Below are 25,593 nucleotides of genomic sequence, written 5' to 3' on the forward strand. Positions count from 1 at the left end.
CCTAATTCTATTTATATCAAGACTGTTTAAGAATTGTTTCACCCGAAACCCATACGGTGGAGGAAATTTTGGGTGCAACTCAAAGTATGTTGAGTGACTTACATGGCTTGCAGTCTGAAAGGCTAAAGAATTGGGAAGTCTTTGCAACCTAAAACAATACCGAATAATAGCAGAAATTCGGTAAAGATCTAGAGGTAACTCTCCAGCATCAACAAGGAGACTTGGGATAGGTAAGGTTCTAAATGCTCCTGTGGACAATCTAACAACGCCATGATATATTGAATCTAATATCTTTAACCAGCTTGGGGTGGCTGTGGGAGTATATTTCACATCCAAAACTGATTTTGGAAAAAATCAAGGCCTTGTATAATTTCAAAACAGTATTGCGGTCTGCCCCCATGATGTATGGGACAATACTTTTAAAATATTCAGAGCCTCAAGATATCTAGCTTTTAACGCTTTTAAGTGAGAAACCCATGTAAGGCTACAATCAAATATCAAACCTAAAAATTTAGCTTCACTTGCACATGGTATCCGTTGACCTTTAATGTATATATCCGGGTCTGGATGTACTCCCCAGAATCGACAAAAATGGACAATAGTAGTTTTACTTGTCAAGAACTTAAACCCATTCACATCGGCCCACTGGATAATTTTGTCAATTGAGAGTTGTATTTTTCTCTCAACCATTGCAATTCTAGCTCCAGCAAATGATATTGAGAGATCATCCACAAATAATGTCGAGAGAACATCCCGGGGAATGACTGAGGATATCCCATTAATTGCTAGTGCAAAAAGGGTTACACTCCTTCTTCCTGACTCTTACTCTCTGATAGAGCTTCCCCCACTCTCACTTGAAAAACTTTATTTGAAAGAAATGCCTGAATAAATAGTGGCAGCTCTCCTCTCAATCCCAATTCATGAATTGTTTTAAGTATACCATATCTCCAAGTGGTATCATATGCTTTTTCAAGGTAAAAAAAGACTGTCACATGGTGCTGTTTGGAAGCAAATGCTTCACAAATAGAGGACTCAAGTCTTATCAACACATCAGTTGTTGAGTGCATTTTTCTGAATCCACATTGAATCGGTGATGAAATACACTTCTTTTCACGGTATCACATCAGTCTTGCATTGACCATCTTTTCCATTATTTTACAAAAAACAAGATGACAATGCAATAGGTCAGTAGTTTGCTGCTAAAAACTTGTCCTTACCAGGTTTTAAAAAGACTAAAATAATGGCTAGTTCCCAAACACTTGGGTAACTATGATCATACAATATTCTATTAATAATGTTTAAAATAAATAACTGTATAAAAATGTATATGTTTAACCATTGCATATGGAATTCCATCGGGTCTAGGGGGCTGTATCGTTACATGTAGCAAGTGCGGAATCAAGTTCTCTTTCAGTAAAAGGAGAATTATAAGATTCTTCCTTTCCTGTTGCCAAATTTAAAATTTCTTTTCTTCAATGCTCCTGTACTGGTGACCAGGAGCTGCTACAGTCTTGCGTGATACATTTGAAAAGTGGTCAGACAGGGCATTGCTAACTTCATTTCCTTCAGTCACATACTGACCATTCACTTTCAACACTGGTGGTAGGTTTGGGGTAAATTTGCCGGCAATCTTTTTTATTTTCCTCCATACAGAAGATGTTGGTGTTCTACAATTAATGGAGGAAACAAAAGCCATCCAAGATTGGCGTCTAGCTTCTTTCATGGCACGACGGAACTGTGCTCTACACTTTTTGTAGGTTATCAAATTTTCATCCGTACGCCATCTACACAATCTAGTCAAGAGATTTTCTGGTGGCTCTGTGCAAGGCTGTTAATTCTGAAGACCACCACGGAACTGGTCGTCTTTTGATTAGTCCTGTGGTTTTGGGAATCGAATTGATTCCTGATGTACGCCATCTACACAATCTAGTCAAGAGATTTTCTGGTGGCTCTGTGCAAGGCTGTTAATTCTGAAGACCACCACGGAACTGGTCGTCTTTTGATTATTCCTGTGGTTTTGGGAATCGAATTGATTCCTGATGTATGGAGAGTTCCATTCAGTAGGTCTATGGCATCACCAACACACTTTAACTGCTCTGTACTACCCTCGATTTCACTTAGCTCATGAAATTTAACCCAGTCTGCCTTATCTAGATTCCATCGTGGCGATCTTTGTAAAGGCGGACCCTTGTTGGTGTTTATAAGGATTGCCAATCATCTAATGTCCTCCAATCAAAATAAAGAAGGCAGTTAGAGCTTGCAATTGAAAGGTCAATGCATGACAATGTACCTGTCTAAACATGGAAGTGTGTGGGCTCTCCTGTATTAAGGAGTCCTACATCCTTGTTTTCCACAATTGATGATATAATATTGCCCCTGGTATTTGCTAAAACATCACCCCACAAAGGATGTCTACCATTCAAATCTCCAAGTAAAATAAAAGGTTGAGGGAGCTGTTGAATCACCTCTGCTAAATCATCATATGATATGTTATCACTTGGAGGCAAGTACAGCGAACAGATTGTATATCTTCTCCCTATATCAATCTGTACAGCCACTGCCAGCAGAGGTGTACGGACAAATAAAAGAAGTTGGGGAACATCTCGACGAACGTATGTGAGACTTCCGCCATGGCTCCCTACTCCGTGATCATCCATATCCATATACCAAAGGCACTTCCCCCAATTTTGGGGGGTAGCCGACATCAACAAGAACAAAACAAAAAAGGGGACCTCTACTCTCTATGTTCCTCCAGCCTAACCAGGGACTCAGCCGAGTTCAGCTGGTACTGCTAGGGTGCCACAGCCCAACCTCCCACATTTCCACCACAGATGAAGCTCCATACTGCTGAGTCCCCTACTGCTGCTACCTCCGCGGTCATCTAAGGCACCGGAGGAAGCAGCAGGGCCTACCGGAACTGCGTCACAATCGCTCGCCATTCATTCCTATTTCTAGCACGCTCTCTTGCCTCTCTCACATCTATCCTCCTATCACCCAGAGCTTTCTTCACACCATCCATCCACCCAAACCTTGGCCTTCCTCTTGTACTTCTCCCATCAACTCTTGCATTCATCACCTTCTTTAGCAGACAGCCATTCTCCATTCTCTCAACATGGCCAAACCACCTCAACACATTCATATCCACTCTAGCCGCTAACTCATTTCTTACACCCGTTCTCACCCTCACCACCTCGTTCCTGACCCTATCTACTCGAGATACACCAGCCATACTCCTTAGACACTTCATCTCAAACACATTCAATTTCTGTCTCTCCATCACTTTCATTCCCCACAACTCCGATCCATACATCACAGTTGGTACAATCACTTTCTCATATAGAACTCTCTTTACATTCATGCCCAACCCTCTATTTTTTACTACTCCCTTAACTGCCCCCAACACTTTGCAACCTTCATTCACTCTCTGACGTACATCTGCTTCCACTCCACCATTTGCTGCAACAACAGACCTCAAGTACTTAAACTGATCCACCTCCTCAAGTAACTCTCCATTCAACATGACATTCAACCTTGCACCACCTTCCCTTCTCGTACATCTCATAACCTTACTCTTACCCACATTAACTCTCAACTTCCTTCTCTCACACACCCTTCCAAATTCTGTCACTAGTCGGTCAAGCTTCTCTTCTGTGTCTGCTACCAGTACAGTATCATCCGCAAACAACAACTGATTTACCTCCCATTCATGATCATGATGCGTGATCATAAGGTGTCCTATAACTAATATATTCGCGGGGACAAGGGGTATTAGCATCAAGCTTGCTCTCCTGGAGACATACAATTATGGCGGAATGCTCGTGAATTAAGAGCTTAAGTTCTTCATGTTTGGCCCTCAAACCCTGACAATTCCATTGCAAAATGAATGAAAAAACTATGTATCATTTTCAGGAAGACATCTTTGATGAGGTCTTCCCATTGACAGTTTTTGATTTGACAATATTTTCTATAGGCTTTTTAAGTTTGGGTCTTGATAAATCAAAAATTTTAAGTAATTTTTATTTTTCCTAACATACTTACCGAGAACTTCTTTCTTAGGAGTTACCTGTAATCTCCTCTCTACCGACCAGAGTTTTGTGTAGTATACCCTACACCCGTTTTCTATGGAGGGCTAACCCAGGAGTGAGAGAATGTGCCCCGAGGGTAGCCTTGAGCTAGGTCGAGGTCCGCTTGGGTCCCGTTAGTCAGTAAGTTCCTCGGATGTTGCAAAAAGTCCCTGCAAGGGCAGAAAGGCACTCGGGGAAGGTAGGGAGGGCCATTACCTGAAAGTAGTTCTCGGTAAGTATGTTAGGAAAAATAAAAATTACTTAAAATTTTTGATTTGTTCCAACACAAATACTTACCTCGAACTACTTTCTTAGGAGACTTACACTTTAGGAGGTGGGAGTGCCTTCCTGACCTTCAGACCCAGCAAAGCGGACGCCAAGAAGCCTAGATATGAACTAAGTTCTAAAACACTGGGAAACGGACGGTAGGGTAAACTACACAAAGAGCTCACGTTAGTGTCTCAGTACTCACCCTTTGAAAAATCTTCTGATGTTGAGTCCAGTAACAAAGTTGCAGAGACGTGTTCTTCATTGGTTACATAAGTGTGGTTATCTCCGATAGGGATAGGAAATGGGGATTAAGGTGAAAAGGAACGAACCTGTCTCTCCTGGTTTTGCTATCCACGATTGTGCCTGGGGCTTCATCGTTAAATCACTTGGAGCGCGGAGATGACTGTCCCAAAGGAGAACCCATCTAAGGACCTTCTTGAGTAATCCTTGAGGTAATGGGCAGTAAAGGTCGACTGGTTCGACCAGGTGCCCGCCCGAAGGATCTGGCCCACTGCCATGTTCTTCTCAAAGGCTAAGGAAGTGCTCAGACCTCTGATGTCATGGGGCATGGGTACTGTACCTGGCAAGGCTAGTCCCTCCTCCTTGTAGGCCCTGGCAATAACTTGTCTCAACCAAAAGGATATGGTATTCTTCGATACCTGCTTCTTTGTAATACCTGTGGAGACGAAAAGGCTCTTGATGCCTGGCCAGAGATGTGCAGTCCTCTCAAGGTATTTTCTAATGGCACGGACAGGGCATAACCTCAAATCCTCAGGATTCCCAGTCCTAGGAATAGCTGGCAGAGAGAACCCCTTGAATTTAGGATCCCAGACTGCTGGGTTCTGGGTTTTCGCCACGAACGAAGGGACGAACTTGAAAGAGATCTCTTTCCACCCCTTCGAATGAAAGACGTCATAAGACAGCCCATGGATCTCACCTACCCTTTTCGCAGAGGCCAAGGCCAACAAAAAGACTGTCTTGAGAGTGAGATCCCTGTCTACAATATCCTTCATTGGTTCGAACGGGGGGCTACTTAACATCTTCAGGACCCTAGCTAAGCCCCACTGAGGCACCCTAACAGTTTGAGGGGGGCAGGACTGTTCAAAACTCCTGACAAGCATAGAGATGTGTCTAGAGGAGCCCAGGTCGATGCCCTTCAGAAGGAAGACTTGACCCAAGGCTGCTCGTACTCCTTTTATAGCTGGGATTGACATCCCTATCTCGTCTCTGAGATACACTAGAAAGTCTGCGATATCTGGGACTGAGGCTTTGAGGGGTTTTATGCGCTTCGAAGCGCACCACATCGTGAAAGAGGCCCACTTCGCTTGGTAGACCGCTCCCGACGACCTTCTCAGGTATTGCGACATCCTCTTAGCCGTTCCTGACGAATATCCTTCCTTCCTCAGGAGGCGCTCGATAGTCTCCAGGCGTGAAGGCGTAGAGACTGTGGGTTGTCGTGGAACCTGAGAAAGTGTGGCTGCTGTAGAAGATCTGGCCTGTCGGGGAGTGGCCACGGAGGATGGTTTGTCAGGTCTTTTAGGTCTGCGAACCACTCTCTCTCCGGCCACCAGGGCGCTACTAAAGTCATCCTTAAGTTCCGGGCAGCCCTTACTCTGTTGAGCACTTGCCTGATCAACGTGAAGGGGGGAAAAGCGTACACGTCTAGGTTGTCCCACTTGTGCTGAAAGGCATCCTCCAAGGGTGCCTTTGAGTCCGGGACAGGAGAACAATACACGGGGAGTTGTGCGTTCAGCTTGGTTGCAAAGAGGTCTATCACCGGGGAACCCCACCGTTGAATGATGAGCCTGGCTACTTCTGGGAGGAGGGACCATTCTGTTCCTACTATCTGACCCATCTTGCTGAGACCGTCGGCTAGGACGTTCTTTTTCCCGGGGATGAACCTTGCCAATAACACTATCTGGTTCGCTTCCGCCCAATCTAGGATCTCTAGGGCGAGATCGCACAACTCCCTTGATTTTAGGCCTCCTTGCTTCTTTATGAACGCTACCACTGTGGCGTTGTCGCACATCAAAGCCACAGTGTTTCCCCTTAGTAGATCGATGAAGTGCAGGCAAGCTTCCTGGACTGCCTTCAACTCTAGGACATTGATGTGTAGGCCTTTCTCCCCGTCCATCCAGGTTCCTCTCGCCGTCCCGTTGAGGAGATGGGCTCCCCATCCCTGGTTGGAGGCGTCTGTGAATAGGAGCAACTCGGGAGGTTCGGTCGCAAAGGGCATCCCCTTGAGCGAGTTCGACCGGCAATGCCACCATTCCAGGGAGGGTATTGTGTTTGGCAGTACTGGAATTAATTTCTGGGGCGAGTCCAGTTGGTTCCAGAAGTTCTTCAGGTTCCATTGGACGGCCCTGAGTCTGAGTCTCCCCTGGGGAACCAGTTTCTCCAACGACACCAGATGACCTATTAGCCTTTGCCAGTCCTTCGCCCTCCTGGGTTGCCCCGACAGAAGAGGGAGAAGGATCTTCATAAAATTGCTTACCCGTTCCTCTGACGGAAAAGCTTTCACTAGTAGGGAATCCAGTGTCATCCCCAAATAGGTCATTCTGGTGGAGGGAGATAAGTTCGATTTCTCTGGGTTGATCATGATACCCAGACCCTTGCAAAACTGGAGAAGTTTTATACCCTGCTCCTTCAAAACGTCCTCTGAGGAGGAAAGAAGCAACCAGTCGTCCAGGTACCGGATGAGGTGAATGCCCCGCTCGTGAGCCCACACCGAGACTGTCGTGAAGACTCTCGTGAATACCTGGGGAACTGTCGACAACCCGAAGCAGAGGGTCTTGAATTGCAGGATCTGGGTACCCCATTTCACCCGGAGAAACTTTCGACTCGAGGGATGGACCGGGATTTGGAAGTATGCGTCCTTGAGGTCTATGGTCATCATGTAGTCTTTCTCCCTCAAGGACAGCAAGACCGACTTCGGAGTGTCCATTTTGAAATCTGTCTTCCGCACAAACTTGTTGAGAGCTGACAGGTCTATCACCAATCTCCACCCCCCCCACCCCCGTCGCCTTTTCTACCAGGAACAGGCGGCTGTAGAAACCTGGCCCTGGGTGCAGGACCTCCTCCATGGCGCCCTTCTCCAACATCGTGGACACCTCTTCTTGAAGGGCAGCCCTCTTCAACGGGTCCTTGGGTGCCAGCCACTCCGACAGGCTGGCCGGAATTAAAGGCGGGGGTTCCGTTAAGAACGGTAGCCTGTACCCCTCCTTCAGTACGGATACTGTCCAGGGCTCTGCTCCGTGAGCCTTCCATGCTTGCTAATGTAGTCTGAGGCATCCCCCAACCTGAGGCTTGGGCAGGAGTAGGGGGCCTCCCACTCTACCTCCTCCTGGAGGAGCAGCCTGAACGGCCTCTCCTGGAGGAGCAGCATGAACGGCCTCTCCTGGAGGCAGAATACCCTGTTCTAAATGAGGCAGACGCTGCTGGAGCTCCTCTACGGGGGGGGGGGGGGGGGGGGGTTGTGGCGCTGAAGCCCACGAGGAAGAAGGGGCTTCTCTCCTCGTCAGGTTAGGCGGGGCCTGAGAAGTAGAGGGGCCGTCTGATGCTGATCTCTTGTAGGGGGGCCTCCTTACCGGTTGAGGCCTGGGAGCGTTCACTTCTTTTCGTTTAGCCACCTTTTCCAAATCTCTTCTAGCTCTTTCAAGGGGAACAAGGAGTCACTCCACACAGGAAGGCTCCTCATGGCCCTCGCCTCCCTGTCTGGGACCTTCCGGGAAAGCTTCGCCAGAATAGTGTCCCTTTTGCGAAGAACCCAATTCGCTGACAGGGCAAGGGACTGATACGTGAGGAACTTCAGGGTCTTGCCCCCGGAGATGATAAGCTCCCTCAGGAGGTTTTGCTGCTCCGGGTCCGTCAAGTCATATGTGGCTTGAACACCTACCAGTGTGGAAGCCCACCAGTCTAAACAAGAGGAGACGTGCACCAAGTCTTTCGACATCTCCTCCATCAACGCAGCCTCCGACTGCGAAAAGCAAATCTGGGCTGAAGAGGCTCTGTCCTCCGGGGCACCCTGTCCCAGAACGTCAAGGGCAGGCTCCACCTTGCAGGCTCCCGGTCGTTGTCCCTCTGGCACATAAATCCTACTCTGTGCCTTGAGCCCTTGGAGCAACTTCGAGGAGCTCTGCGTTTTGGGAGCTTCGGCATTGCCTGCCACAACTCTATCGACATGAGCCCATCCCAAGACGAGATCTCGGGCCACAGGCAGGGCCAGGGAGGTTTTCTGTTGGACGGGTGCCTGCATCAAGCGGGTCAGGCTGGACCTCCAGTAGTCCTCATCGGTTGGAACCGGTTCCTCAATCCTATGATGCCTTCGAATCAGGCCTATAACCTTCCGATAGGCCAAGTCCTCGGTCGGGGAACCTTCTCCACCGTAAGCAGTACCGTCCGCTTGATCCAGAGGAGCCGGGTCACCGGGCACTCCCACCGGGCGCTTCGGTTCTGGAACAACAGGCACTCCCCTGCGGTGGTACCGGTCTTCCCCGCCGGAAGCCTCCGCACCAGGTTCGGGGGTCAGAACTGGCACCGCCGTGCCGGCGAGGACTACCGTTCGTGTATTCTCTCTGGGGGACGAGGACGCAGATCCCGTGGGCTGACCCGGTGGAGGGAACCGTTCCTTTAAGTCCGAGGGCCGAAGCAGCTGTGCTGATTCGGCCAGGCTGCCCGTAAGGGAGCAGGGTTCCCCCCGCTGGGCGGGGTGAACCGGAAGCTTCACGGCCTTACGCCTGCCTGAAGCGGCCTTCTCGCATTTCTCCCTGCGAGGGTCATATCTGCGTCTGGAGGATGGCCTTCGTGGCGAGAAATCCTGGACTGCCGGTCCAGGAACGCTGCAATTCAGACTTACGGGGAACGAAGACCCAATCACCATCGGGGGACCTACTCCTCCTGTACTTCCCCCGTGGAGAGCGGGACCATCTCCTACTGAACCTCGAACGGGATCTTGAGCGGGAACGCCTGCTCCTGGACCGCTGCCTTCGTCGCCAATGTCTCCTCCACGTTTCCTCTTCTGAAGAGAACGAAGCCCGCCCATCCGAAGAGCCCGACGAAACTGTACCACCCGCACGACGGGCAGAAGCGGGGGCTACGGAGGGCTTCACGACTTGCTGCGTACCAGAGGTCGAGGGTTGTAGGAAGGTTTCTGGAACCGCCGTCAGAGGAGCTGGAAGAGGTTTGGCGCCCTACACTAGGGAACCAGGTATCCAGCCCCTCTTCCATCCGCATTGGGGACCTACCTGGCGTTTTAGGGAGCTTCCACCCGAAGGGCTCACTTACTGTGGAGTCCAACTTACCCTGGGCGTCACCAGCCGCTGAAGAACCTGAAACACAGGCCCACGAAGCGGGCAAAGAAACAGGCACAACATTACTACACCACAAGGGGTCGTCGGAGGAAACGTGCCCCCCAAGCACAAGGGCAGAGTCTCCAGAACCCCCAGACACAGCACTACCAGGCCCCCCACTAGCCTGAGAAGTCCCAGCAACCCCCACTTCACACACATTAGACTCCTGGGGAAGAACCCTCGGCTCTTTCCCCGCAACGGACTTACCTCGTCCCCTACTCTGGGTAGGGGAAGTCGAGACAGAAGCCCCGTCGGACCGTCCACTGGGTGACGGTAACGGCGAAGAGATGCTAGATTTCCTGGGCGAACGTTTCGACGACTTCTTCTTCTTAGTGCCGTAACGCACCCACTGTATCTCACTCCAACTAACACACTCAATGCACATATCCCATGGGGAGCACATCCTGCCCCTACAGGAAGAGCAAAGGGAGTGAGGGTCTACTTCGGGCTTGGAAAGGAACGCTCCACACGACTTTCCGGCTCTAGGCCCAGGACAACGGTGGATCTGCTCCATAGCACACAACCACAAGGCACAGGAACAAAGGGAATCAACAAGGAATACACTTGGGAAGCACAAAGAAGGGTAGTGAACACGCAAGAACACAAGGGATAAGCACAAAGATACCACGCGGTAACCACGCGGGACACACGAGTCGGACACAAAGGGTCGAGAGAGACAAGAGCAGCATGAGATATGGTATCACGTCGCGACCAGAGAACTTACTGACTAACGGGACCCAAGCGGACCTCGACCTAGCTCAAGGCTACCCTCGGGGCACGTTCTCTCACTCCCGGGTTAGCCCTCCATAGAAAACGGGTGTAGGGTATCCTACACAAAACTCTGGTCGGTAGAGAGGAGATTACAGGTAACTCCTAAGAAAGTAGTTTGAGGTAAGTATTTGTGTTGGAACAAATTAGGTTTTATATTCCCCTTTTCAGTGTTGTTGTTACATAATTCTTGTGGGGGATGGTGTCCCTCAACTTGAATTTTTGATTGATTCAAGAAGTCTTCCTCTTGATCTGAAATATCAACAAGCAAAACATCATATCTATTTGATGTCATAACTTTAGTGTTTTTAATGGATGGGGGTGAGAGAGATGGAGGTCTCTCTCTTTTCCTATTGACAGGTGGTGATTTATTAGGTTTTGATGTTTTCCCCACTACAGGTGCACCTGATAACTCTGTTTTATGTGGAACCTCCATCAAATTAGCCATAGATATGGCTGGAGAGAGGTTAGTATTATCCTTTGTAGTGGGGGACAAAGGTTTACTAGAGGTGAGCAAAGTCTTACGTGATATTCTTGCCTTATCCTCTAGAATTCTATCAGAAGATGGCAAGTTTCTTTTCTGGGGAATAGAGGCAGTATTAAGTGGGTTGGATGTCTCCTTTCTCATTTTTTCTCCTGATTTCAATACTTTTGCATAACTTGCTGATTTATTCAATAGTCTCTTAGCATGCCCCACACTTATGTGTTCGATACTGGATTTATTGAGAGCACCCTCTTCCAACTTATATTGCTGGCAGTTACTATCAGTAGATTTGTGATTCAAATTGCAGTTTATACAATTGGCCTCTAGTGTACTGTACATTCTCATGGTAAACATTGGAGCAAATACTACACATTTTATCATTCTTGTATACTTTAGATGGATGCCCATATCTAAAGCAATTAAAACATTACAGCGGCTTCTGCTTAAAAGTTCGAACTTTAATTCGTTCATTATCTATGTAAATGTAGAAAGGCACATCAGCATCCTGGAAAGTCAGGATAATCATAGACGTTTCAGGGACTTTATGCACTTTTCACAGTTAAAGGACACATGGCCAATATCTCCTCATCTGTGAATTCATAGAAGTCTCTATTAACCCTTTTACCCCCCAAAAGGACGTACTGATACGTTTCACAAAACTCATACCTTTACCCCCATGGACGTACCGGTACGTCCTTGCAAAAAACCGCTATTTAAATTTTTATTTTTGCATATTTTTGATAATTTTTTGAGAAACTTCAGGCATTTCCAAGAGAATGAGACCAACCTGACCTCTCTATGACAAAAATTAAGGCTGTTAAAGCAATTTAAAAAAAAATGTAAAGCAAAATGTGCTTGAAAAAAATAACCCCTGGTGGTTAAGGGTTGGAAATTTCCAAATATCCAGGGGGTAAAAGGGTTAAAAACTACTCCCCTTCCATAACTGAAGTTTAGATGGGGTTTCACATCCAGCTTTATGTCATCGTTCTCTGTATTTAAATTGGAAAGTATAACAGATTGAGTTTATGATTTGGCACTTATTAGGAAACGGTTCTTTCCAAACCAAGATATATCTCCTGGTGTGATGGTACCTACTTTCTTTTGAAGAAATTTACATATCTTGAAATAATTTCCAGTACTCCCTTTTGATTGAGCAGCAAGCCCCTTTGGTGGTTTTGGCTTTCTCTGGGAGGGTACAACTACCTCTATAGCTTTATCAATCCAATCTGCAGGTTTATATACATCTCGATTCTTAGGTACCCCATTGCAAAGAGCACCCTTGAAATTCAAATTACTGATTTTAATATTTATGATATCATTGATTGTGTTGAATGCTTCATCATAGTTATCAAATGATATCCATGAATCTCATTTGTCACCTTCAAGCCTCATTCTAATTTCCCTGATGTGACCATAACATTGAAATAATTTATACAGCACATCATAATTGGTTTCAATGGGAATCTGAGTGACATGAAGGATTCGCAAATTCTCCATGTCACCCAAATTACTTTGTTTTTGAACAATAGTAGAATGGTCCTTTAGAGTTTCTAGGTCGTCAACTGAGGCGATAGTTTTTGAAGTAGAAACAAGCTGGGTTATCCACCTCTTATCGGAGGATGTCAGTCCTCCTATCCCATGTGGCCCAACATGAGAAGAGGCTTCAGCGGGGACCAGTCCTCTTTTAGAGAGGGGCTGCCCCTCTTAAGGTGGGGGTACACTGGTCAGTGGGGGTAGTTAGCCCCTCCCACCGACGACTCTAATGCCTGGCGGCACCCATTACCCACAAATATGGGCGACTTAAAACCGGATCATTGGAGCCAGACTCTTAACAGACTTGGTCTGCACCCAGTGGGGTCTGCCAGAGGGTAATGGCGTCTAAATTGGCACAGGTTGAGATGGAATGCCGTCCATCCCACACTGTGCCAAATCCAAAACAGCATCCAAAGTATAATCGAACATGCCAAAGTCATCAACAATATTGAGCCCAAAAGGAAGAGATGGGAGAAAAAAAGACATAATCAAAAGTAAAAGAGAAAGTGCTCACTGATTTAGTTGGATCGACAGCTGGGCACCGAGGTCCAATGGGAAGTAGTTTCCACTGTTCATTAGAGCCCAGCTGCTAATTCCTAAGCCCCCAATCCTCATCAAGGCTTCAGCATCTGGGGGGCAGAGGGAAGGAGGGATTACCCTTAAATCCCCACTGGAGACGAGTATCGGTTTATATAATAATTCTAGGAGATATCTATCTCCGCCTGAATTGATAAAACGATACGCGAGGGTAATCGGGGACATGTATGAAAGTATACCAAAGCCACTAGGCTAGTAGCCTAGCGATGGGTGAGATTCGACTACCTTAATTGCCAAAACTCTCGTATACGATCTCAGAAAAGGAATATATATATGCAATCAATGTATCTTACACATATGAATTGCCTAAATAGATTCATTTAATTTTTATTACACTAGGAATGTCTATTATATCATGCATGAAAGTAAAATAAAATGCATAAGCTAGGAAGCCTAGCACAAGCAAGGTTCGGTTACCTAAATCGCCGAAACTATCAAGAATACAATCGGCATAATATAATTAACTCCTAGCAATGAAGACTGAATAGCTTCGAAATATTCATGCTACTAACACCGGGAAAGTCGTTCAGGCTAACTAAATAACTCATGCGTAATGAACGACAGCGCCCATGACGCCTCCGGTTAAGGCAAAGCTCTCTCACTTAATATAACCTAATTTCACTGTGAGGCAGGAGCTAAAATTTATACATGTAAAGATCAAATACTCAACTTTCCAGAGGCAGAAGAGGCTTGAGATTGCATGATATCTACAAAAAAAAAAAACAAAGCGTAACGAGAGAGATAACCAGGAAAATCACCGACCTATAGCGCTAAACTTATAGGAATAAACATGGTGGCGACGTACAGCGCCATCTGGATACTCAAAGTAGTAAGGAAGGAAGGGTAACCTTGATATCGGCTCCCCTTCAAATTTTGCCACTTTCCCCTTCGAAGCGAAAATGCTATTCGGCGTGAAGATTGCTATGTGTCGTATCAAGATATACGTCCCCTGATTTATGCGATATCCTTAGGAGAAATTTTAAGGATATTCGTGCCAGGAGTTAGAATTCTGGAGACCTAAAGGTAAATTCTCTGGGAATATCACTGTAGTCAAATATCCCTTAGGAAGCAACTTATAGGAACCTTCCATCAGGACGACATAGCCTGAGCCCAAAAAAGCTGTGTATTGAGTTACTAGCAATGTGACTGTCAAGGTATAAGTTATTCCGAGTCTGTAGGAAATAAAGTTGACCAAGGCATTCCCAATACCACCTCGCTAGGGTATGGGGACGCAGCAGTATTGGAAAAATATTAGTTTACACTAGGAAGCAATGATTTACCTGTAGTGGTTAAGGCCAGCTTGTGCAGAGGACCCAGGATGCTGGTTTCCCCCAAAAGATGGGTGGATGAAGAAAGGAAAAGAGCCAGACATTGTTTTTCATTCATTCATACTAAAACTGGTTAACTAATGCCATCAACCATCTGCCATTGTCCAATAAGGAGCTTGAGGTACTAAACCAGCTGTTGTGCAGCCACCACAGGACCAATAAAGAACGTATCGAGGTTCCTGTGGGTCACGTCTTACAGGTAGTGGGCGGTGAAAGCAGTTTAATGTTTCCACATACAATGATACCTCTACATACAATCTTAATTCGTTCCAGAAACTACTTCGTATGTTAAAACGATCGTATGTTGGAGCAAATATTCCCATAAGAATACATGGTAATTTATTTAATTTGTTCCTCAGCCTAAAAACCCATAATAAATCCTTAAGAAATGGCTACACATAATCACACATTACATTAATACAATACCTGTATAATAAATACATATTACAAAGCAAAAAAAAGAATAATAATGAAATAATAAATAAAAAAGGGGTTTTAATGTAACACTTTACCTTAGCAACAGGCCAGCGCAGGTGTAGGGACTGCTAGGCAGAAGGAGACGGAAGATCAGCGAGGAGGTGGGGACGGTGACTTTGTACGATAACGTGTACGATAACTTACACTAACTTACACTACTACATGAACTTTAACTTAACTTTTTTTTTTTTCATTTTTATAATTTTATATTTTTTTTACATTATTTCTTTTCGTCTTATCTTTAATTTTCATCACTTTCACTCGATTCGGTCTTCCTTTTCTTTGCTTCACTTTCTTTCTTTTCATCATGATCACTAGACCGTTTTAAAGATTTTTAAAGAAACTATAGCTTTTGAGGATTTTTCTAAAATGCATTAAGCAAATATCATTGAACTGTGCAACAAAACGGCAAACCTGAAGTTTCTATGGGTGATGCTTGTCGATGAAATCAACAACGTGTTGATGATATGCCAACATCTGTTTTATTTCCGCCGTACCTAACATTTGGCTTACCTGTTCGATCTCCTCCGACTCACTCAACTGTGCTTGGAACTCATCATGCTGCATGGCTTGTAGCTCCTTGAGTTCCTCGGTGGTGAGCTCTTCATGATGCTCATCGACGAGTTCGGTGATATCATCTTCTTCCACCTCCAGACCCATGGACTTGCCAAGGGATACAATCTCTTCGAAGTCTTCCTTGGCGGCAAGCAGAGGTTCATTCTCGGGGCCAAAACCTTCGAAATCTCTGGGAGCAACAGCATCGGGCCAAAACTTCTTCCAAGCGGAATTCAGGGTCCGAGGAGTTACTCCCTACCAAGCCTGATCAATGATCTTTAAGCAGTGCACGATATTAAAGTGGCTCCTCCAAAATTCACGCAAAGTTAAGTTGATGCTTTGCATGACATTAAAGCACTACTTAAATAAGTGCTTGGTGTACAGCTTCTTAAAATTAGAGATGACTTGCTGGTCCATGGGCTGGAGGATAGGGGTGGTATCCGGTGGAAGATACAATACTTTGATGAATTTGTATTCGTCGATGATATCATCTTCGAGTCCGGGGGAGTGAGCGGGTGCATTGTCCAAACAAAGCAAGCACTTCAAAGGCAAATTCCTCTCCTGAAGATACTTCTTGACAGCAGGGCCGAAAACTACGTTTACCCATTCCACAAAGATATGCCTGATAACCCAAGCCTTAGAATTAGAACGCCATACAACATGTAACAGGTCTTTATTAATTCTATGTGCTTTAAATGCCCTAGGGTTTTCGGAATGGTAAACCAATAACGGCTTTATTTTGCAGTCCCCGCTGGCGTTGGCACAAAGTGCAAGAGTCAACCGAGCCTTCATTGGCTTATGTCCAGGCATTTTCTTCTCTTCGGCGATAATGTACGTTCGACAAGGCATCTTTTTCCAAAACAGACCGGTTTCATCACAGTTGAACACCTGCTGCTCTACGTAACCTTCCTCCGCCACGATGCTTTCGAACTTTTTAACAAAGTCTTTAGCAGCCTTGGTGTCCGAAATCGAAGCTTCTCCATGACGAACAACTGAATGAATCCCGGTCCATTTCCTAAATTTCTCGAACCAACCTCGAGAAGCTTTGAATTCCTCCGTCGTAGGATCGGCTGAACTCTCCCCCGCGTCACCCCGAGAGCGCGCCGCCTTCAAGTCACTGTAGATAGCGTTGGCCTTCTCACAAATGATCGTTTCCGTGATCATATCGCCAACAATCTCCTTGTCTTTGATCCATAATAACAAAAGTCGTTCCATCTCTTCAAGGGTAGGGCTACGACGTTTGGAAATAATCGTGATCCCCTTCGAAGGTTTCACTGCTTTAATGGCTGACTTCTGTTTTATGATTGTCGAGATCGTAGACATATTCCGGACATATTGTTTAGCTAGATCGCTAACACGCACACCTCGCTCATGCTTTTGTGTTATTTCCTGCTTTAATTCTAATGAAAGCATAGACTTCCTCCTTTTCTCACCACTACTACTACTTCCTGAACCGAAACTAAGCTTTTTAGGACCCATGATTACGGAACACAGAAAACAACACGTGAAAAGGGAAGATAAAAAACTGTTAAAACTGAGCGAATAGAGGACAACCACACGATGCGCACGAGATGAGAGGACTGATCAAGGTGACGCTCGATTGGCATCCTTCCGATGTGCTGCCGTGGCGCTGGACGCTTTCGAGAAAATTCCACGGGTACGCGTATTGTTTACTTCGTATGTTGGAGCAACATTTCGGGTGTCGAGACAGATATTTGGTCGAATTTTACTTCGTATGTTAGGACAATCGTATGTAGAGGTTCCACTGTACCCACTTGTAAAACCTGTGCCAAAGAGTAGTTTCGAAAGCCAGGATCGTAGCTAAGCCCCTGACATCATGCGCTCTGGGTTGACGTGTTGGAGGAGGATTGGAATTTAGAGCATGATCAATGACCCTGCTAATTAATTCATAAATAGCATTTTTTGTGATCCTCCTCTTGTTTCTGCCCATGCTGACGAAGAGTGAGGGCAATCGGGGTAGAGCTGCTGCGGTTCTCTTGAGGTAGCGCCTCAAACATCTTATTGGGCAAAGTAATAGATGATCTGGATCGTCGGTTACAGAGCGGAGACTCGTTACCTGGAAAGCGTCAAATCTAGGATCCGAAACCCAAGAATTCTGAGTCTTGGCGACAAAATCGAGAGACAAAGTTGGGAAACGAAGGCCTGATTGCAACTGTACTTTAGTCGCCACTGGAGGGATCGCATCCTCATGCAACCGTTATGAACTAGCCAGTCCAGGGATGATAGGTGTCTGAGGAGACAAAGCCACCTCTGGGCTGTGAGTTCTTCTCGTCTGAGAAAAGGTCTCACGACCTTCCTCAGCCTCACTACCCTGTCGTCTGATGGGAAGGCTTTGTGCAGTTTGGTGTTTATAATAATGTCCAAGTATACCAGTCTTTGAGTGGGAAGCAGGGATGACTTCTGGAGGTTTACCATGATCCCCAGATCTTAGCAAAGCTTCAGAAGTTTGTCTCGGTGCTGAAGAAGGGTTGCCAACGAGTCTGCTAGGATCAGCCAGTTGTCCAGATAAAGTAGGAGACAGATGCCCAGCTTGTGGGCCCAAGATAACAAAAAGGGCGAACACTCTTGGGAAGACCTGAGGTGCTGTGGAAAGACAGCACCTTGAACTGGTATATCTTGTTGTCCATATTGAATCTTAGATACTTCCTTAAAGACAGATGGATTCGGATTTGGAAGTATGCATCCGTTAGATCCGGTGTACACATGAAGTCCAAGGGTCTTACCGCTTGTCTGACCGTGTCTGCCGTCTAAATGCTGAACAAAGTCTGTTCGACAAACTTGTTCAGAGCTGAGAGGTCGATGACTGGTCTCCAGCCTCCACATGCCTAGGGATTTGTCAAGGCCCTCTTGAAGAGTACCCTTCTTCAAGATTGTCTGGACTTTGGCCAAAAGGGCTTGCCCTTTTACTGATCCCATTGCAAAGGAGCTTGCAAGCACTGTTCTTGGTCAGTAAAGGGAGAGATGAAATGAACGGGACGCGATACCCTGAACAAATCTCTGAGACTGTCCAGGGTTCAGACTCATGCTGCATCAATCTTAACCAGCAGCTTTGTAGGGATACCCCCACTGGTGGACAAGCAGGGGGATTGCCTATCTTAGTGCTTGCGGCTTGGCCACCACCCCTGTTGTTTTCCTCCATAAGTGTCTTTCCAGCCCTTGCAGGAAAGGGCTTCTTAAGACATCGTTTTGTCTTTTTCTGCCATTTTACTGGTTGATGGTTTGGATTGGTTTGGTTTCGGAGGAGCTGGTGGTCTGTAGGGCCAAGAGGTCAAGGCCTTATGGAGGAAGGAGTCTTGGTTAGACTTCCTCCACCTCTTCGCAGCCTGCTCGATGTCCTTAGGCTCGAAAAGCGATGAAACCTCCAGAGAAGAATTCCGGAGCCTGGCGATCTCGATATTAGGGACCTGCTGATGGAATCATTCGGCCACTGCATTCCTGCATTTCAAATTGGTATTTGCCCTAAAGTTCACCACCTGGTGTGCCAGATATTCAATAGTATGGGTGCCTGAGAAAAGGAAGGTCTCCACTGCCTTATTAGTACTTTCCTTAGAAAAGTCCTCAGTCCGTACTAGGATACCCACGGATCTCAACCAAAGATCCAGCCACGAAGTAGCTTGCATAGCGTATTTCGCAATCTTTTCTTGATTTACGATCTCAAGAGGCCGAGAATGCAACCTGACAAGAAGAAAGTCTCTCCAGGGAGACTCCCTTAGTCAACTCCTCAAGGGAGTGCTGGAGAGGTAGTGATGAGCACGGCTCGTCAAGAACTTCATAGTACCTCCTTTAGTGGAAACCAGGAGGTTCGAGGAGCATGGAAGACTAGCCTGACCGGTACGACACAGGGAGGTCGGCAAGTTGGGTGGCAACCTTACACCGAACACTCTTCAACCTGCAGCACCAGGCCAGAGCTGTACTGGACTTCCAGAGGTCTCCGAGTGCCCAAGACACGGTCCAGGACCGTATCCTTACCTTCTTGAGGGGCCGTATCTGGTCTGACAACCCATTGAAGGACCTCATGCAAGACAGAAGCTACCAAAAGGCGTATTCCAACTCTCTCTGGTCGCAGTCTAATGTTGGGCTGGCAGCACTGTCATCATCATCCACCAATGGGATCTCGTCTCGGGGTGGATTGAGGTTGATATTCAGTTGGCTGACTATGCTCCTGACCCCCTCAATGGGTCTCTGAATCCTAGAAGAGGAATTTGGAACTGTTTTGAAAACTTTTGACTCCCTCTTAGGGGAAAAGAGGTTTCCAAAACTATAGGTCTAGATGGAATGACCTTTTGGACCTTAAAAGAGAGAGAGGACTAGAAACCTCTGCAGGTTCCGCAGCTGAAACGGAGCCCTATCCAAGACCTTCTTACAACAGAGACGGTTGGGGAGAGTCCGAGAATGACTCTTCCCAGTGAGTGCCTCCCAGTGGGAAGGTGAGGCAGCAACAGGTAGAGAAGATGGCCTATCAGAGACAACCTCTATCCTTGAAGCTCTGACTGGCATCAGCTTGACCCTAGATGATGGTAAATCATCAGGTTACTCCTCTCTCCCTCTTCAGGGGAGACGCAGCCGTAGTCAATTGCCTTGAGTTTGTCAAAACGGTAAAATCACCCAGGGAAACCCAGGAGGTTTCCGCAGGGCAAAAAGGTAGGATATTAGTCCCGAAGGAGTCAGTTATGGCCCTGACCAAGGTGCTGCTGAAGCACGGCTGTTTGCTGATGGATGCGTTGCCCGAAAGCTCTGAAAGGGAACGAGGTCGAAGGGTCTTTCCAGTCTTCGTCTTAGACGAGGAGGATTTCAGAAGCATCGACATTGATTCCTTGCTTAGTGCCGGCAGTTTCAGAATCCTGAAAACCTGTGACATGCCCTCTTCCTCCTTCCCCAGCTGTCGCAAAGTTATGCGTTTGCACGGATTGGAATGGGGCGACGGTGAACGATCAGAGGGAACCTTACCCTTCCTTGAAGAAATAACCAAGGTTCTTGGCGGAGGAGACCTGGAAAGGGTATTACCCTTATGGGAGTTCTGCTGCTGAGAGGTCAACATTAGCTGGTCCTCACTTGGTTGAGGTTAGCTACTCACCTTTGTAGTCACGCTGGGCGGTTGACGACCGCTGACGCGTTGGAAAGTCTGGCGATCGCTGCCGCACTGCTGAACGCCGGTGTGCTGTTGATGAACGCTGATGAACAGGTGAGCTTTGACACGATGTCGATCTTCGACATGAAATCCCTGGATCAACCGCAACTGTCCGAAGAGAGTATAGGTGGTGAGCGGACGAGAGGACGAGTGGTAAGCCGACGATCGACGAGATGGCAATTGACAAACCAATGGAGAACAACGAGATTGATGCAAGGGCAATCAGGGCTTACATGAAGCTCTGATTAAAAGATGGCGAAATTTGATTTGCTGTACGGCCTGTCATCAAGCGGCAAATAGGCGATTTATGAGCAGCCGGTCTATGTGAAGAGGCCTGACGAATAGGCAAACGCTAAGCATGAGCTAGACGCGGAGGCGAACACTCGTGGGCAGACAACCGATGAACGGTAGGAGAAACCCGACACCGTCGAGCAGGCAATTTATGAGCTGTCGACTGAGCAGGCGATTCACAAGCTGTTGGCTGAGCAGGCAATTCACAAGCTGTCGGCAGGGTAGGTTATTCAGGAGATGCGGGTTCCAGAAGGATTCGAAACTAGGTTCCGTCAACTTGAACCTGACAAGCAGGTGAATGCTGAGAAGGAGCCTGACGAGACGGAGAACGCTGCACAGGAACTCGACGAGCAGGTGAATGATGGCCAGGTCAGCTAACAGCAGCTGGATGCTCAGGAGAAATTTGTCCTTTGGAAGGAAGCACATCCTCAGGAGGGGATCGCGATCGATCCCTCACAGGTGACGCAGGCAAGATACAAACCAAAAGTTTTGTTGAAGAGAAGACGAGTTCGATGAAGTAGGCGAAGGCCAGGAACCAGAAGAGGCATGATGGGCAGGTTCCTCCGAAGAGGAAAACTGCAGACAAGGGACACGCTGAAAGCATAGCGGTAGATGAGCAGGGGCTAGGTCTCCTACCACGATGACAATGTCCCCTAGTAACCAGAGGATCAGCAAGCTGATCGGCAACAGGCCTTCAAAGAGAAGTCTCTATGAGTGCCCCTTCTCACGAACGAAAAAGGTGAACACTTGCACGAGAGACATGTCTTGGACTTTGCTCCCTGCCCCCAAAAGGATGTTTGTCAGTGGGAGAAGCGCAGTCCTGGCGGCGGCAGAAGCAGCAGAAGGGTTCGACCTCCAAAAGCCAACAATTGTTGCAGTTCAGCACCCTGGTGAAGGAACTGCAGCAGGGCCTCCATGGAGGGAGTGCCGGTGAACCCAAAGACAGCCAAACCTGTAATAAAAGGAGAAAGAGGCAGCACCGTCTCTCGAAGATCAAGGTTGACAGGGGGTTAAGCGGCCTACATTACTACTTGACAGTTTCCCGGAGGAAGCCCTTCTTGTAGGAGCTTGAGAGTAAGGTAGGGAAGCAGAAGAACAAGCCTTGGGTTTCTTCTGCTTTGAAGGAATCTTTAAAGGAAAACAATCTCAGTTGGACGACTTTTTCCGCCGATGCTCATACCTTTCCCAATGGGAGACAGACCACTCCCGGCATTCATTACATTTAAAAGATTTGTAGCAGCACTGTTCTCTGCAGACTGAACAACGGAGGTGAGGATCAGTTTCCAAAGCAGACATAAAAGTACCACAGGTGCGGCCCTCCGAACCAGCGCAGGTACGCATGGCCCCTAGGAAAAACTCAGCACACACACACTGAAAGAAAAAGTCAAATATAGATTAATGGCAGACAAAAATAATGGAAAGGATGAAGAACGGCAAAAACGGTTCCTCATCCGAGCCAAAAGCAAAGATAAGCAAAGTCACAGGTGTGTGAGTGAGAGGGGTAGTTAGCTAGCCCCCCAACTCCCGTTAACTAGGGGAATGAGTAGTTAACTCTCGCTAAATTCTAATGGCTCGCCCTTTCAGCTTCACCCAAAGTAATACCCCTATAAATAGTGTTGGTTTATATTCCATTTACAGATCAAAATTATAATAATAATATTAATGGACGAAGCTTTGTATCAGTACAAGAGAACAACTATTGTTTACAAGCATTTGAAAGCAAACAGAAGTAATGGTAAGAATCAAAACTAAAACAAGGAAAAACTTACTACAGTAGCTTAATGCAAATATTATTAGATAATCACTTTGAGGAGTTAAGGAAAAGGCAGACTTGACTCAAAATTGAAATTTAAACCTAAAATTGCAGTGAACTAAATGGGAGTTCAAATTGAGATAGATATGTAGTATATCACCAATTAATTAACGTAACTACATAAATAATTGAGTGAAAATTAGCATTAGTGCCAAAGGAATCTCAAGCCAAACAAAATTCTGAGAGTATAAATTGTTAAATTATGTTTCCACTTTTCAGTATCTCATTGAATCTTGTTTTCTATTATAAACTGAATAATAACTCAATTATCATTTATTACTATCACAGACAACTTGGACTCAAAATAGGGAGTAAAAGATGAAATAAAAAGAATGCTGTAGAAAGTTCAAAATGTCTGGTGATCACAAGAACATTGCAAACACAAAAAGAATGACTGGCTGCTGTTGGAGATTACATCTGCCCACAATTACACGATGTTGAAAAACTAACTGAACTTTTCTTTTGAACTGGGTACCTGGGATGTATTCATACAAGAGAGGCTGACTTTAAGTAAAGTATCTATGGGGAAATAGAGCTTATTTTCTTTGTAGTTTAATTTTCATACCAATTCCTTTTGTTTGGCAAGCATAAACAATTAACCATACTTAAATACAACTACGTAAATATAAAATCATAAAATACAATATACAGTACAGTACACTAAGTTTCAATGATAATACACAGCTTTCTGAGATTCAAAAAATGGTTCTTTAAATGAAAAATTTCCTAAAAATGAGAAATAAAAATAATATATTGTACTTACATTTACACTAAGGAATTTATCTTGCTTGCATTTACTGCAACTCAAAACTTCTACCGGCAAATTCTTGTGCTGAAAAAAAAAAGTTTTTATTATTTTTAATAAATGTAACCAAACCATAATCCAAACACCTAAATTCTATTATACCCTTTATAAAAAAATAAATCAATTTAAAATCAAAACTATTTTGCTATGTACAAACAAGTATACCAAACAGAACTTTATCAATACCTTTTACAAAAAATGAACTTTTGATAACGGAGTTTACGAAAAGATTTATTTCTATACTCACCTGGTGTTCATAATGCTTCTTTTCTGGAAGCTAAGTGTATCGACATTTACTCCCAAAATTCATTAAAAATGTGTCTATTTTTTTTTCAAAAGATACATGGCCCTATACTCGTGCAAAAGATATTTGGCAGTCGGACAAGGGTTTTATTTCAGAATACTCAGTGGAAGATTCCATTTCTTATGATCATTTTCCTTTACAACTCTCAAAAAAAGCACACCTGAAGTTAAGCTGGATTAAACAAAGGGGTTGGGATTAGTTTTGCTTTCAAGACCTTGGGGGTCCCGGTTAAAGGTTGAGTTCTTACAAGCAGCCTTCAACGGTTTACTTATTTTCAATTCCTATTCTATTTAGTTATTCCTATATATGTATTATTTGCATAATCTTATATCATTACTTTACTTACCTTGATGGCAGCTTTTCCGGTCCCATACAGGACCTCCACTCTCGTTTTACCTTGTTTGTTCAGAGTATCTAACGTTTCATATCGCGTATTGTTCATTCACTGTTAAATCGTCACTGTCAAAACTCATGAAATAAGAAAGTCTTCAGTTTCCTCTTGAAAGCCTTAATGTCTTCAATCCTTCGAAAGTTTCGTGGGAGCTTATCATATAGTCTCGGAGCTGCATATTTAAAGGCTCTGGAGCCTAAAGTGGACATAAATCTAGGTTCCAACAATTTGAAGCCATCTGTAACTATTCTCGTGTCGACACAATTTGTTGGCTGCGCAATGTGTAGCAATTCTCTTAAAGTATTTTTAACGCTCGGTTCTGATAACTTGGTGGGTTATTATACATATTTTAAATTCAATTCTCGCTTTTTTCGGCAGCCAGTGTAAATCTATTAGTATAGGGGTGATCCTTTCTCTAGGTGGGACACCTTTTATCAGTCTTGCTCTTCTGTTTATTATGTTTTGTAATTTCTTAAGTTGCGCTTTTGGTAAATTGTAGTACATAGAGTTGCAGTAGTCAATCCTGGTAATAACACAGTTTATCACAAGTTTGTTTACAGAATTTTCCTCCAGGTACTTTTTTATAAACGCAATTTTTCTTAGATGATAACCAGCAGTTTTTTATTACATTATTTGTTTGGGAATTTAGAGACAGGTTACAGTCAAGAAATACACCTAGATCTCAAACTTTACTAGATATCGGCACCGAGTCATTATTTATGTTCATTTGAATATCACCTAAGTTTCTCACGCTGTTTCTCTTGCCCACTATCATGAATTCAGTTTTGTTCTCATTTAATTTTAGTTGTTTAAATGTCATCCATTCTCTAACACTATCAAGGATTCAGTTTAGAGTTTCTGTAGTGTCATGTATATAATTTATGGAGAAGTAAAATTGTGTCATCTGCAAATAGTTTAAACTTCACGCCATACCTTTGTAGCATTTTTGATATACCAATAGTATAGATGCAGAATAAGATTGGGCCAAGTACACTCCCCTGGGGTACCCCTCTGTTTAAGGTTCTAATGATGAATAAGAGTTTCCAATTTGTACACAGTAATTTCTACCAACTAAGTAGTCTTTTAGGTATTCGAAGGCTTGATCTTCGACGGCGATGGACCGTAGATCATTTAGTAGCAGTTCATGTACCACTGTATCAAAAGCAGCACTGAGATCGACCAGTATAAAGATACCACATTCATTTTCATCCATCATTTCTAGCATATCATTTACAACAGAGCAGATGGCTGTCTCCATAGAGTATAGTTTTCTGTAAGCAGAAAGTGAATACTGCTGTATAGATAAAGGCATTTTACATAATATCTTTCAATACACTTCTTACCTTTTGAAGGGAAACAAAAACGGTTGTTTATTTATTTATCCACTTTTTAACAATACATAAATAAATTCTTGGT

At 45.2% G+C, this 25,593-nt stretch overlaps 1 protein-coding gene across 1 annotated transcript in view; it reads right to left on the reverse strand.

The window, feature by feature from the left end:
* The window catches only part of LOC137645799 (high mobility group nucleosome-binding domain-containing protein 5-like), a 279,134-nt gene that overhangs the window by 200,313 nt on the left and 53,228 nt on the right, over nt 1-25,593 (reverse strand). The window contains exon 2 of the mRNA XM_068378745.1: nt 23,441-23,509. The gene's annotated coding sequence lies outside the window, so the exon portion shown is untranslated. The remainder of the gene's footprint in view (nt 1-23,440; nt 23,510-25,593) is intronic.

This window comes from Palaemon carinicauda, chromosome 8 (assembly GCF_036898095.1).
Source record: "Palaemon carinicauda isolate YSFRI2023 chromosome 8, ASM3689809v2, whole genome shotgun sequence".
Taxonomy (NCBI): Eukaryota; Metazoa; Arthropoda; class Malacostraca; order Decapoda; family Palaemonidae; genus Palaemon; species Palaemon carinicauda.